The sequence below is a fragment of the Psammomys obesus genome, unplaced genomic scaffold (genome assembly GCF_907164565.1).
Source record: "Psammomys obesus unplaced genomic scaffold, mPsaObe1.curated_primary_1811, whole genome shotgun sequence".
Taxonomy (NCBI): Eukaryota; Metazoa; Chordata; class Mammalia; order Rodentia; family Muridae; genus Psammomys; species Psammomys obesus.
Genome location: NW_026596079.1, coordinates 9,659,501 through 9,674,220, shown reverse-complemented (window position 1 = coordinate 9,674,220; position 14,720 = coordinate 9,659,501). Strand labels below are relative to the sequence as shown.

Sequence of the window (14,720 nt, the reverse complement as noted above, 5' to 3'; positions counted from 1 at the left end):
GGAGCAGACTCTAGTAACGCTTGAAACTGCAAGTTGTCTGAAGCTCCACCTCGGCGTGCACACCTAGATGCATGATGCCAGGGCCATCATAAGCCCTGCTCCCGGCAAGCAGTAGGCTTTAAACTGAACAACACAAAACATCAGAAAACAGACATTTAATGAACCGGTGTCCTTTGCTTCCTGCGGTGCTGGGGAGTCCCTGGGGCACTGTTAGGACACAGCCTGTGATTTACACATTGTTAGTCCCAGAGTGGCCCAGCCAGGAGGAGAAGCATAAAAAATGTTCAGCAAATACCAAACAGGTCTCCAGCCCTCAGTGCAGCACCATGAGGTCCCTCTAATACCAGCAATGTGAGATCATGGGTGACAAGGCTCAAGAAGGCTGGGCAAACACATCTTGGCCAACAGTGAACTAGAAGTCAAGGGCTCTTGGCCAAGCCAAGACAATATATACCCGGAGCAGGGAGAAATGTAACCCTAGACCTCAAAGGGCAATGGGTGGAGTCATCCGTCCCCCCACCTCCTGGCAACCCAAGGCCACTTGAAAATCATTAGCTAGTCTCTGAGGGCAGTGAGGACAGAATCTGGAATTCTCAAGAAGCCTCAGAGAGGTGGCAGGACATGGCTTGGGAGTTCCCAGCATGGAAATCAGGTCACCTTCTTGACTCATGACTCCCAAGTCATCACCCTTATTAGCCTCAGGGTGTCCAGTTGCACAGGATGCATGCTTGTCCTTTGGACACTGCATGATTCTCAACAAATTCTGTACACGTGGGGACAGAGGCAGGAAGGCACAGTCCGGAGACCAGTGTGCCCTATGCATAATGCTCAGCGCTGACTGAATGGCCTACCTCACTCTCTTCCTCAGCAGGTCTCAGATGTCTCCATGCTGACACTGGGCTCTCTACTTAGTTCTGTACCTCTGCTCAGCTGAAGCTAATCTCTGGAACCTAGCTGTCTGCTTACCCTCTTGGGCAAGCTCTCCTGGGTCCCTTAGAATTCCCATGGGATGAAACAAAAGAGACATCCAGAAAAAACGCATTCATGAACTGCCCTGGGACTTCCAGGATCCAGTGTCCTAGGAAGAACATCCATGGGAGCTGGACAGCATGAATCGGCCACACCACAATAAATACCATATTTAACTGTGCCACTTCATGGTCCCATAGACTTTTTTTTCCCCCCTCAAAGAAGCCCTAGGCAGAGGCATGGCCAACTTTGTAGAAAGGCTTCAGGAGCCCTGTAAATGTCCCTTATGTGACTTCCCAAAGGTTCCATTCCCTCAAGCCTCTGGTCTAGACAACAATGACCACCTCACTCCTTTGTTGGAGGCAGACAACCGGCTCTGGGAGTCCTTTAGAGAAGCAGAGAAAGGAAAACCAGAGGGGACCACACACACTGACTGTTATGTCAACGGCTGGCCCAGATTCTGCCCTTCAGGTAGCAGTCACAGAAGCAAGGGTATTCCTCCCACCTTGTCCTTTACAGAGCCTGGGGTGAGGGTCAGTGTGAGCTACCAACAATAGCATAGCAACCGCTTAAAATGGCAAGCCCAGGGAGGTCTGGAGGTCAGTCTCAGTTCTGTGCTAACTGAGGGAAAACTACCTTTAGGACATGCCCAGGTTTTCCCCCACAGCCTGTTGGGACATTCGTATGTCAGTTTCAAAGAGACTCTGAAGTCTTTCCGTGAACTGCTTACCCAGCTCTCTTGGTGTTTTCTGAACTCTGGAAAGTGAAGGCTCTGGAAAGGTGTGGGCCAGTAGAGCCCTGAGCTGATTTTCTTATGTAATCAACCTGAAAGCGGGCTGTGGACAGTTCAGTGAACAGGCTAGATCTGAGGAAGCTCTCTGCTCAGGGGAAATGTACACTGGGCTGTAAATTCTCAGAAATATTCAAACACCAAAAGTCACTACAATCCATCCTTCTTAGAAACTTTCAGACAGGGGTTCCTCCAGGGCCTCAGGGCTCTGCAGAACACTGGGCACCATTGCCTTGCTCCGTGTTAGAAAAATGGAGCAAGAGTCACAAGGAAAAGGCCACCTGTTGTTGGTCAACCAAAGCTGCTTCACCCCTGAGCATCTGTGGGGACCGGAACTTTCGGGTTTTAGACTGAACCTAGCATATTGCCAAGGACTCTACCACTGAACTATGTTCCCTGCCGTCTTTCCATACTTTTTTCCTCTGAGACAGTCTTAAGTTGCTCGGGCTGGCGTTGAACTTGTAATCCTCCTGCCTCAACATTCCAAGCAGCTGGAATTACAGGGCTGCACTACCTGGCCCAGCTGAAAGGGGGTTTTGTATATGCAGTAGGGACCCAGGAGCAAGCAGCAGTAAGGTAGGCAGAGCAGAGAGCTCGATAGAACAGAATAGCAGGAAGCAGGCATGGCAAGAACCTGCCTGCCTTCATCTTCCCAAAGTGCTCAGTGATGTCTTGGCACTGTAGTTCTGGCAGTTAGTGGTTTGGCACACAACTGTCTGAGGGATAAGGCAGTAACTGGAAGTCTGAAGAAGGACATCGGTCGCAATAGAGGACTATTCTGTGAATCTGTGGGATGGGTGTAAGATATGTTGGTGAGGCTGAGACAGTTTATTGACATCACAGAACCAGTGTTAGCCCAGGGCGGAAGTGGATCTTCATACAGAGCCCTTTGTCCCCAAGATCAAACTGCATGCTGGCCACCTTAATGAGATCCTTCCCCATAATGTCTCTGTTGCCTCCATACTCTAGAACAGTCCCTCCATTACTTTTTGTAAAGATGGGCTGCTTTACCATCTTCACTGGAGATTTCCTTTGGACAGACAATGTGTAGAGTATTCACTAAAACCCAGGATCTCTGGCCCTGGGAGGTGGCGTGGCATGGGAAAGCAGACAGATGACAGCATAGTGTGACCCCCAGGACAAATGAGAACAGGGTGGGCAATCAGCCAAACTGCCAACCATGGCGAGGCCAGAGAAGAGTCTGGAAGGGCAGAAGCTCGCTAGCTAAAGAAGGTCGAGAGTCACCCGTCTCTTAAGAAGCCCCATTATATCTGTATTTGGAGGTCTCCTCAAGAACCATTACACTAGCAAGGAGGAGGAGCTGGGGACAGAAACTAGTGAAGATGGAGGCTGGCCTGCACCCTGTCTTTGTAGGTAGAAGACTACAACATGAAGATTTAAAGGTTTCTTCACATATAAGGAAAGGGAGAACCCATAAAAAGGTGAACTGCAACCCACCAGGTTCATGAGCCTTTCTATCCCTTGAGGTAGGGAAGGGATGGCTAGGCTGACAGTCCTGGAGACAGAATTTGAGAAAGCAGGAGTAGGCAGCAGGCATACAGCTCTACTAAACAGAAAGGAAAGTAAGAAACTCTTGGTTCAAAAAGGCTGTTTGTGGGCCTGATTCTGTAAGCATGTTCTTATTCTGAGGTGCCAAGACAGACTTCCTCACATTCTTCCTAAAAGTTTGAGCTCTCCTCCACAAAAACCACCCTAGAGAAGAAGATCCATGCCAACATCCAAAAGTGGCCCTCCACCTCTGCAACCAGCTTCCTATTGATCCACAGGGCTCTCATTCTGCCCTTCTGTAAACCCCCTTCCAATAAAACAACTGGAGGCCAAGTTTAGCAGCGCCATCTCCCATGAAGACAAAAAGCAAGTGAGAAGGGCTAGCCTAGGATCAGATGTGATCAAGAAGGCCCACAGCCTGCAGTGAGTCCATCAGAGTCACCAACTATCCCTAAGCTGGGCCCAGAGGCTCTATGTGGCCTGAAGGGGCGAGGTTAGGGTTGTGAAGTGGATAGGGGTAAAGCCATTTGACCCAGATTCATTCACCTGATTCTAGACAGGTGCCCAGCCTGTTTTCTAACCTGGGAATTAAGACTGTCTCCTACCTCAATGGTTTGAGGCAATATGCTAGACCATAAAGCAAGTATTGAGCAACTATGAACTTACAGACCCAGGGGGCCAAGAAGGCATAGCAGGTATGTCCTCCCCGTCTCTGCTGTGTCTAGCCTCATAGAGCAAAGATCCCCCAGTGCCTACCTTTAACCTAATCCTGCTATTGTTTAGGGTTTTGAACAATCTCAAAAAAGCAAAGTCTGGGACCATTGGGAGTATTCACAGACCTAGCTAAAGTTATAACAAACAGTGCTCCGGACTAATCATCAAGGAGGTAGCGCTATAGTGTCCTTTGCAGTTGTTATGGGAAACTCCCAGACAGTGCTCCCTGTGTGCTGACCACTGGCCTCACTTCACACAGATCAGCCTAAACAAGTTCTACATGCCCCAATAAGATTGTTTATGTTATGCTCCCTTTATAGAAGGGAGAAAGAAACTAAGGCACAAAACCCCTGATTGCCTCTGCATGTTTCGTTCTGCCCTGCTTTCTCCAGGCACCTGGATATACTGCTATGCTAGTGGGGGCTGAGAACCATATGGTTCTCCCAATTTAAGCCATATAGCTTCAGACAAGCCTTTGGTTTCCTGAGCCACTCAGCAGACATGATACAGCCCAGGCAGCACCCCTGTGGACACTGGAGCTAATAAAAGGACACCGGGATACTCTGTTCACCCTGTCCCAGACTTTCTTTCTAGTCTGTACTCTGCCTGCTCTGGCTAGACCCTCAGGTGCTACTCATTATGCTGGTTTGCCTCAGGCACACCTGAGATGGCTCCTACAGAGCTATGTCTTAAGGGAAGCCCTGAAGCTTTGGGATGCCAGAAAAACACATTGCCTTCTTTCTGTCCCCTGCTAGGTGGCTAAGGCCACTAGGGGTCAATGCACCCAGGGGCTTCCAGCACTGTTGGGGGGGCACCTAACTCAGAAAGCCACCAGGTGGGGGGACAGTGACCCTTGTCTCCTTCTCACTAAACTGACGTTGCTTCCACTTCAGCACCTGATTTAAACACTTTCAAAGGAAAAGTCACTTGCACCCTATCTTTCCCTCCTCGTGGCCTCACCTGAAACTTGGTAAGAAGATAGATTTCTATTTACATTCAAGTTCAGAGACTTCTGAGAAATGACCCTGAATGGAGCTCTGGCTCTCGCTGACTTCAACACAGACCTCTCCATTTCTGATCTCAGTAAAGTGACAAGAGACTAGACAGGATAGTGTATTTTTTTTTCAAATAGTCCAACCAGTGGTTAGCAATCTCTGGTTTGCCTTCACTGGGAGAAAGCTTGCCAGCTCAGGAGAACCTACAACGGACCCAGGAACCAAGCAATATCTCCAGCCATAGGATTGTACCAGATCCTATTTGGGGCCAAAAGGGTCAGGGCAAAAAACAGAGATGCCCCAATCATTTTTAATGTATGTATGAGCTCTTCCTATGGGCCAGGATACTGTCCTTGGTATGGCAGGAAGAGCCCTTCTCCCCAGGCCCTGGCCACTGGGAGACCAAGCCCCACCAAAGTAAGAAGGCGCAGGTGAGATTAGCTCCCCAACAACTTCAACTGTAGAAGCCCTACCCCTTAGAGCTTTTCCAGTCCTTCCTGAAAAGCCTCCCTCACACCCTGCTTAGCCCCCTTTGGCATCATCCTGGCCTGGGGCTGGTTGAGCCCCCCCATACACCAATGGTGGCCTGTCCCTTCCCTGCCACTGCCCCAGAAGTTGGCCAAGTCCCTTGAAGACAGTCTTGGAGGTCTTCCCTCTGCACCTAGCCTTCTCTCCTTCACACATGTGAAACAGACAAATGCTAGGATTTCGAGCAGGAAGAAGTGACCTAAAAGATTTTCCTGAAACTCATTTTCACCCATCAGTTCACTTAGGTTAGTGGGCATTGGCTGACCTGAATTTCCTGTCTTCTACAAGAACTTAAAGGACTCAAATAAGCTGACATGCCCAGGAAATCTGTGTGAGCGAGAGAACTGAAGGCTGTTCTAGGACACGGACCACTGGACTTCCCTCCCCCACCTGCTGTTCTCCCACATTCAAGCCCAAGAGGCGGTGCTTGGGGATCCGTGATGACTGCCAGCCAGCAGGGGCGACAGACAAGGAAGGTGGCAGGGTGAGGAAGCGATCCACAAATCCTAGCTTCAGCTACTAACTTGACTGAGGCGGTGACAGCCTGGTTCCCCACCCCCACCCCCACCCCGCAAGCCTGCAGCCTGCCACACGCCCCTTCCAAATCTCCCCAACAGGCTGAATCAGAGACCGCGATGGGTCTCTCAGGAACGGACGAGCAGTTCCAGCTGTTCTCCGGGCTAGAACATCAGGGAGGACCGCCTGGGAGAAGGAAAGGGGGCGGAGGGTAGGCGGAGGCGAAAATGATGACACTGGGAGTTCTAGCCAACTCGGGAGCTGCCAGATGCCCGCGCGACCCATGAGGCACAAGCCACCTCTCCCTCGTAGCCACAGCGCCAACCCGGTACTACCTAGAGGGCCGCACCCTGCTTGTGCTGTACTCGCCGCCAGCACTCGCTTTGGCGCGTGCAGCACGCGCCGGGACACACCCCGGACTCTCCCCCAGCACACACATGTTCTTTCACAGGCACAGCGTGGAAAGCACTCTGAGACTCGATGGGAACCTGGGTTCAAAGTACACTAGTTCGGGACCAGGCTCCAAAGTAGACACACCCTCGGCCCCTTCTCCAGACTGCCCGCCAAGTCTATTCAACCCTACTCACCCCCTGGATACACGCGGTACATTAGCTCTTTCCCTAGTCATCCCAACACCCATCCACACCCCTTCACAAGCGCGAGCACACACAAAGTGTCCCCATGAGCTCATTGGACAGAGGAATCAGCTGTGGCTCGGGGGGGGGGGGTGACGACAAGAATCTTGACCCAGGTATTCCTAGGGTCTCCGCCCCAACTTTAACTCCCTAATCCCACTTCCCCGGTTAAAGAGAAAGCGAGACCCAACATGTTTTCTCCCTTTATAGCAGTCGAAACTCCCTCCAGTGATGGAAGCGACCCCTCCCACGCCGAAGCCACCAGGTCTTCGCAAGGGCCACAAAGGATGGGCGGGGGAGTCCAGTAGCACCCCTAAGACAAACCCTTCTGAGGGTCCTTGTCGTGCCCCGGAGGAAGAAGACGTCGGGAGGGCTTACCTAAGGAGCAAGCACGGAGTGAAGCCAACAACAAGGTCGGCGGCGCAACGCCCAGAGGGAGGTGAAGAGGGAGAGGCGAAGATGGGTGAACAATCTGCAGCGCAAGAGTAGCCTGGCAAGGTTTGTTTATGCCCGTGCGTAGGGCGATTTTATAGGCGCTGCGGCCCCGCCCCTAGGGTCTGGCCCCTCCCCGACCCTCGGCTCGCAGCACAGCAGGGGACACACCCCTTTCCCCCACTCCCCTAGCGCTGCACCCTGCCTGGGCTGGGCGGGGCCGGCTGGAGCCGCCGCCTGTTGCGCAAGCCTTTGCAGGGGCGCGGCGGGAGAGACTGCCAGGCCTTGCCTGAGGCTCCTCCCTGTGATTCCCTCTCTCGGCCGCAGCGTGTGCAGCGATCCTGTGTGCTCTAAGTGGTGGTGTGTGTTCCCGTGCGCGCTCGAGCGTGTGCATGCGGACTTCCTTGTGTCTCTGCGCGACCGCGTGCCCCCCCCCCATATCCTTATCCGAGTCTCCTAAACGTTGGCCCGCGCCACGCCCTTCTGGGCGGCACCCCCACTTCCTCCGGGTCTCCACGTAGTCACTCCTGAGCCCCATTTACAGCCAAGGCGCCAGAGTTTCTTTCCAGGTTCCTTTCACGTTGCCTCAGCTCCCTTTACTCTCGCCGATTCTGGCGCGTCACAACTCGCTGCTTTGAGCCTCGGTGTCCCTGTTGCCCCTGCCCGCCTGGTCAACCGTAAGCACCCCACAGAGTGCCTTTTGTGGTCCCCTGAATTTGCACAGCATTCCCTTTCCAACCTTGGAGGGCCCTTCCATCCGTGTAGTTCTAAAACCTTGGCCTGCTTGCCTGTTGCCAGGTTCGTGGCCCTGGCCTACACCTGACACTCTCTAAGGAGGCTTTTCTTAAGCAGGTGGGTATCTTGGCTGCACCCCAGAGCAACTTAGCCAGAATCTCTGGGAACATGAACTAATATTGGGGCTTTGAAAAAAAAGCTCCCCATTGGGTGCAGCAAGCTGGCTCATCTGGTAAAGACACTTGGCCTGCCAAAGCTGGGGGCTTAAATTCCATGCCCAGAAACCATAAAGTGAAAGAGGAGAACCCACTGCTATCAATTTTCCTCAGCCCCCACACTGCCCATCCCCACTAAACAAATACTACCTAAGTTGGCTCTAATGTGAAGCCGTGTTGAGAATCTCAGCACCCAGCACCAAGAAAACATCATTGTATAGTGACCAAGTCACAGCTAAGCACAGCCCAGTCACTGCCCCAAAGCCGCCTGCTTGGCCTTTCTGCCTGAGAGACCTTCCACTCACCCTCCTACTAAACCTCAAGGCTCAGTACATACTCTCCTCTTTGCCCTCCACTGTGCCTCTAGAGACCCTCGCCCTCATTCTGTTGGTCTATGAATATCTAGGAAGCTGCTAGAGCCTGGCCTGTGTTAAGGAAAAGGGAAAGCTATTTTCTTTTGAGAGTCTAGCAAAATCAAGCCCCAAGATTACAGTTTCCCAAGACAGCTAAGCTAAGCTTATCCAGTCTGTGGTTGTACTGAGCATCTATTATGTTCAAGAACTACTGGGCCATGAGAGTGAACATCCTTGAGAGCCATCCTGTTGGTTAACAACACTCTCAGACTGAGTAGTCTGTTACCCCAATAATGCCCACTCTCCCAGAATCTTCCCTGTTTTGTCTTTCAACAAACATTTATTGAGTACCTATGGTTTGCTACCTGTCTGAGTGTCAAATTTGAAATGCTGAGGGAATTGCCAACTTTCCCAACAAATGTACCTTCAATGTGGGCTGGAGTATGGCACTTTGCCAGTAGAAGCCATTTCCTGTTCCTTCAAGAAAGGATAGAGAACAACCCAGGCCTGCAGCTGAAGCTGAGTATGTTGCCTGTGGGAAATGGGTCTCAGTGGAGGAAGCCAGAGCTTCTAGGTAGCCTGCAGAGCTAAATTCTCAGCTGGACAAGCTAGACCATGGTGGCTCCACCTGTATTTCTACCCTTCAGGAGACTACAGCAGGAGGATTACCAAGACCAGCATCGGCTATGTAGGAAAGCCTGGTTTAAAAACAACAACAAAAAGGAAACCGATCAGGGGAATGGAAGGGAGAAGGGCAGAGAGGAGGAGGAAGACCTTGACCTTTGGTGTGGAGTTTTCAGAGCAGCGGCCTTCTAAACCCACATCCAAGTTCTAAGTAAGGTCCATTTAAAACTCCACACACCATAAGTCTTCATAAACCAAAACAGACAAGCTTCCCTTCCTGATGCCACACCTATGTACAGGTAAGAGACTACCTTAAGTGTAGCTGTGAATGCATACCCAGGACGGACGGAAGATGCTTTCTCTCAACAGAGGTCACACGCCCAGATTGCTGTGCCTGGACACCCACCTCCCCAGCCCATGCCAGCTGAGGCAGCAGTCTGTTGAGCTGAATGTGGCTGTCACTGCATTGAGCTGTTGGGATGATTCCTCTTTTTCACTGGTCAGCAATAGAATTGGATTTGCTTAGCAAATACACACAGGCTGCCAACCGTGCACAGGGTGACATTAGATTTTGTAGACTAATGTGCACTGGAAATTTCTACTCAACACCACCTTAGTAATTCTAAATGGCCACAGGACTCATCTATTTCCAGCCTTCTTTCTTGTAGTCTGAGTACTGGGATTGGGAGAGACCACAAGGCTAACTGGTCTCATGGGGAAGAAAGTGGAGATCTATGGTGTCTTGTATGCCTACAATTCTGTCTTGGATTCTATAGAGATTACCCACACTCTCTGTGACAAACATCTGTGAGCCACTAAAAAAAATCTATGAAAGAAAACCGGGTTCAAACTGAGCAAAACAGAAGCTGTGCTCCAAGTACAGAATAAATACTTTGAGCATAAATGAAGAAGTGGTATTTGGTCCCTATAAAGGTAGTGTTTCCCAGCTCCTGGCTTACATGAGCTTGCTAAAACAGCGATAAACAAGTCTCACAAAATGAGGAAAATAAAGCCACAGAGTTTATTCTCCCTCAGCTCCAGAGAACAGAGGCCAGTGTCACGGCACAAAATGGGGCCTACTCCTTGGGAAGCTTGGTCTGTCCTTGTCTGGGATCTGGTGTTACTGATGGTCCTTGGTGTTCCTTGGCTTGTAGAGGCATTGTCCTTTGGGCTTCCTTTTCTTAAGTGCTCAGCCCCTATGATATTTATGTAACACTTGTTTCATGCATGTGTATGTGCAGATATATGCTGTGCATGGGCACATCTACCACAGTGAGTGTATGGTAGGCAAAGGACAGCTTGATTTTCTGTATGTGGTTCTCTGTGTGTGTGTCTGTCTCTGTCTCTCTCTCTCTCCTCTCTCTATCTCTATGTGTCTGTGTACACCATGTGTACAAGTGCCTGAGGGGGCTAGAAGAGAGCGTCAGATCACTTGGAGCTGGAGTTACACATGGAGCTGCCTTATGTGGGTCTCCCTAGTTCCAGAAGACAGCTTTGTGGAGTCAATTCTCTCTTCCCATCTTTTTGTAGATTCTGGAGATTAAACTCAGCTTTTCAAGCTCGTCAATGGAGTGATAGCCAACTTTCCCCACTGAGCCAGCTTGCTGGCCCTATCTATGATAGCTAGTTTTGATTGTTTACCCTATTGGATAGGGAATTATCTAAGAGCCAGTCTCTGAGTCTGTTTGTGAGAATTATCTGACAGAAGACTCTCCCCAAGTCTTGCTCACTTCTTGCCAGCCAGTGAATTTGTCCCATAGTTTCTGACCCTGCTACCTCTCACTGACACTGAAAGCTGGCTTCTTAGCCCTTCCAGTGCAGATTGAAGACCAGAATTCTCTGGGAGTCCTACATGTCTCATCAACAGATTAGGACCGTGGGGCACCTGTGGGTTTCTCAGCCTCTCCAGCATGCAGCCAGCCATTTTGTAATGGTTATGCAATCAGTTCTGTCCCTCTAGACTAATGCAACCCAATTTTAACTAACCATCTGAAAACTAAACCAAACCACACTGACTGTTTCCCAATGCAGTGCTGTTTGCAAAGTCTGGGAAAGTATGCATTTGGAGGCTACTATTCAACCCAGCATATGGTTAACTGGGTTTAGAAAGTATGCATAGAGGCTTCCAGGGGAACCTGTGTAGTAGCCTGCTCAGGAAACCCTGAGGTGGTCAAAGCCATGCCCATCTGTCACTCAGATCATAGCTCTTGCCTCATACACATTTCCTGGCTCTTGTTTTTTTTTTTTTTTTTTTTTTTCTTTTTTTTTTTTTTTTTTTTTGGTCAAACCTGCCACCCTCTCCCCTTTTGGGGCAATGGGGCCATCCCTAGGAACCCAAGCTTTGCTCTTCCTGCCTGCACACTTCTCTAGCCATGAAGTTACCGTTTTCTCTGAAAATACCTTCCTCACGCTATTCCTGTGCACTCCACAAGCTGATGCACCCACATCCTTCCTCCAAGGACACTTCTCTTGTCCACTCCCCTATCCACACCTGCAGTTAACAGTTCCCTACTTCCTGCCCCTCCTTCCTTGAAGTGATAAATAAGATCAAGGCATGGTAGGTGTAAGGTAACTGGAAGTGACCCAGCTTCCAGGTAGGAAAGGTCATAGCCAGCCTCTGAGGACTGGGACTACATTCTTCCATTCTCCTAACTTCCTCTGCTGCTACCAAGGTCAGCAAGAGTTCAGACATTAAGGTGTTCACCCCTGGTATCTCCCCCAGAAACTCAGAGCAGAACTCCAGCCATACAAAATAGACATGCCGGGTGATATCTTCTTCCAGTGACTTAGACAAAGACAGGGACTAGAGAACTGGAAGCCCAGCACTGAGAGGGCTGAGGTAGGAGGACTGTTGTGAGCTTAAGGCTAGTCTGGTCTACACACGGCTAAGAGAAGTATTCCTATAGCCTTAGCTAGCCCTGTCTGACCTACTAATATTTCCCCAGAGCCTATGTGATGTGAGCATCCTCCAGCAAACCTTCGTCCATCTCTGCCGAGAAGACTTTTATTTCATCCCACACCTGTCTAGTGATAATTTACAGCTCACCAGGCACAGTGTGGGGTACTAAAAATAACGGATTAAGAAAAAAAAAAACATATTTCTTGCCCTTATGAGAACCACATGAAACCATGGCATGACTCTCAGAAGAGCAATTGGGGGTGAATCTTTTGAAGTAAGACTCTAATGTCTTAGACAAAAAAAAAAAAATCTATCCTGCTGTGGAGGTGCAGGAAAAGCCCTCTGGCATACAACCCCTGAAGCAGAAGCTGTCCAAATAAGATCAGGTGGCTTTGACCTTAACACTTCTGAGCCTCTGCGTGCTCAGAGTCATGATGTCTCCTTATTAGGTAGAATTCTTTTTTTTTTTTTTTTAATTTTTTTTTACTAGAATTCTTTAGTGTACACCTGACATAAATGTAATTTCAAATGTCCTGGGGAGGGGGGGCATCGTTGTTGTTTATTAGTCTTATTCTTCTTAGTGATAAAGTCAGGGTCAGGTTGTTCTAGGTGTCTGTCTCTGTAGGACTCACTGATTCTCAGGTCAGTTTAGTTGGCATTGGTTTTGTTCTCAGGCACATCCTTTTACTGATTAAACAACACTTGGGTTAGGTGATTTGGAGTCAGTTATTTAGAGACTTCCTTATTGCTGATGAAGGTAGAGCCTCAGGCTTTGTGAGCCTAGAGGAACCTGCTTGTAAACTTGACACCCACCAATCCAGAGCTTATTGACTTTATACTCTCCCTACCCTCCTAGCCTCCCTGACCAGCTGCTGCTCCTCCTCCAATAACCGTTCCTTCTATCTAAACAAGACTGCCTACCGCAGACAGCCATGGCAGTATCTTTATACCTCTGTAGGGTGGAGCTTACTCTTGAACACAGTGGATATTCCTCCCTGGAAATGTGTCAGTGTATATAAAGTGAGCATTCAGTGGTATTGGTTAATTAAATAGAAGGATTGCAGGGAGAGAAGGAAAAGAAAAGGAAGAAATGGTGGAAGAAAGGGAGAGAGGTAAGAGATAATGAAAAAAGAGGAAAGGAATAGAAGAAGGAAGGTAGAAAAGGAGAAAAGAAGGAAGTAAAGAAGGAAGAGGGGAAGAAAGAAGGGAGAGGAGGAAAAAAGAAGAAAAAGAAGAGAGGGGGAAAAGAAGAAAGCAGGAAGAAAGAAAAGGAGAGAGGGAGGAAAGAGAGAGATTAGAGGATGTGGGAAAGGAAGGAGAGGTGCTCTTGGGTCTCATAACACCTACAGTTGGCTTAGTGCTACCTTCAGTCATCAGGTTCCTAGGACATCATGGCTCCTTGGCACTTCTCAAGCTTTATCCTGCTCTGTACCTCCAAGGTTGGCTGTATTGCATCCATGGAGATGCTCATTGAGTCGCATGAACAATTGCATGTCTTTGTAAGCATAGTTTATCCTAGCCTGACTGATCTTCCACCTGGCTCCAGAGGCAAGGTTACACTGGCTCACTCTCATCTGGGGCCTGGCCCAAGAAACATAAAAGGGTTTCACAGCCAACCATAAAAAGAACAAAGGAACTCCCCAGCCTGATCACAAGGTAAATGTCACCTGGCTGCATGCCTTGTGGTGAGTTACACATCAGGTAGCCCTGGCCTTTGCTAGAGTTGATAGGAAATTCTACATTGATCAATAAGGCTTCCTGTCTGATGTTCTTAGTACTAGGGAGTCCAATGTCTTCCCACTTTTCTTTTCCTTGCCATGTTCATTCCATTTTATTTTACGAGTGTGTGTGTGTGTATTCCTGTGAATGTAGCCAGTAAACACCAGGGTCTATCTGCCTCTGCTTCCCAGAACATGACTCCACACCCAGCTTTTTTTTTTTTAACACAACTCCCAGGAATCAAATTCAGACCCTATGCTTGCAAGGCAAAGGCTTCAGTGACTGAGCTATCCCTCCAACACAACTTGCCATGTTTTCTGAAGCTAAGTGTGAATGGCTATTAGGATCACCATTGCCAGGAGCCCCCTAAGCCACAGCTCAGCATCTTCCCGATGGTGATACCTTATGAGCGATTCGGGTAGTATGTGCTTTTGACTCCCACTGGGATCAAAGACAAGAGAAGGGGATTCTGTGCAAATTGTCCATCCTGAGCAAAAGGAGCAGAGTTTCACTTTGACAGCCACAAGACATGAAACAGCAAACATCTGTGTCCAGTGCATGGTGCTGGGGCCCATGGCCACCCTCTGAACCTAGGCAAAAATAGGAGTGACCAGAGGAGAAACCATCAAGCTCTTATCTCAAAACCCAGCAGAGATTTAATGGAGTTGTGGAGAGGTTCAATTGTCTTCCTTGTAAGTGCAGTGTGGCCTATCTGCCTGTAGCCCTTTGCAAAGATGGAAACTGAGGACCACTTCTCTAAGATGACCAGAAGCATAGTTCTCTGCCGGGGAAAGGTGGCACAACAACCCAGCAAGAGCACAGTTGCTAATCAGCCATCTGGGGATATGATCAGGTGACTGGGCCAAATAGCAAAATCCAACCAACAACCCCGTTCATGAAGAAGGAGCCAAGCCAGGGACCACTAAGAAGAAGAAACGTGGCTGCCAGGCACTGCCTTCCCATGTCTTGGCCCCATCTGCCAAGAACACATGACTGTCCCTACTTTATTGCAGGGCCAAGCTCATATTTGTACAGTCAGAAAGTGACTTTGCTTCTAGCCACAGAATGGCAATAGAGCGTGCCTTAA

General features: G+C 49.4%; 1 protein-coding gene across 1 annotated transcript in view; it reads right to left on the bottom strand.

Moving 5' to 3' along the window:
• Positions 1–7,181, bottom strand: part of Ndrg1 (N-myc downstream regulated 1) — a 44,533-nt gene extending 37,352 nt beyond the window's left edge. Inside the window, exon 1 of the mRNA XM_055626559.1 lies at positions 7,035–7,181. The gene's annotated coding sequence lies outside the window, so the exon portion shown is untranslated. The remainder of the gene's footprint in view (positions 1–7,034) is intronic.
• Between the last annotated feature and the right edge of the window lie 7,539 nt (positions 7,182–14,720).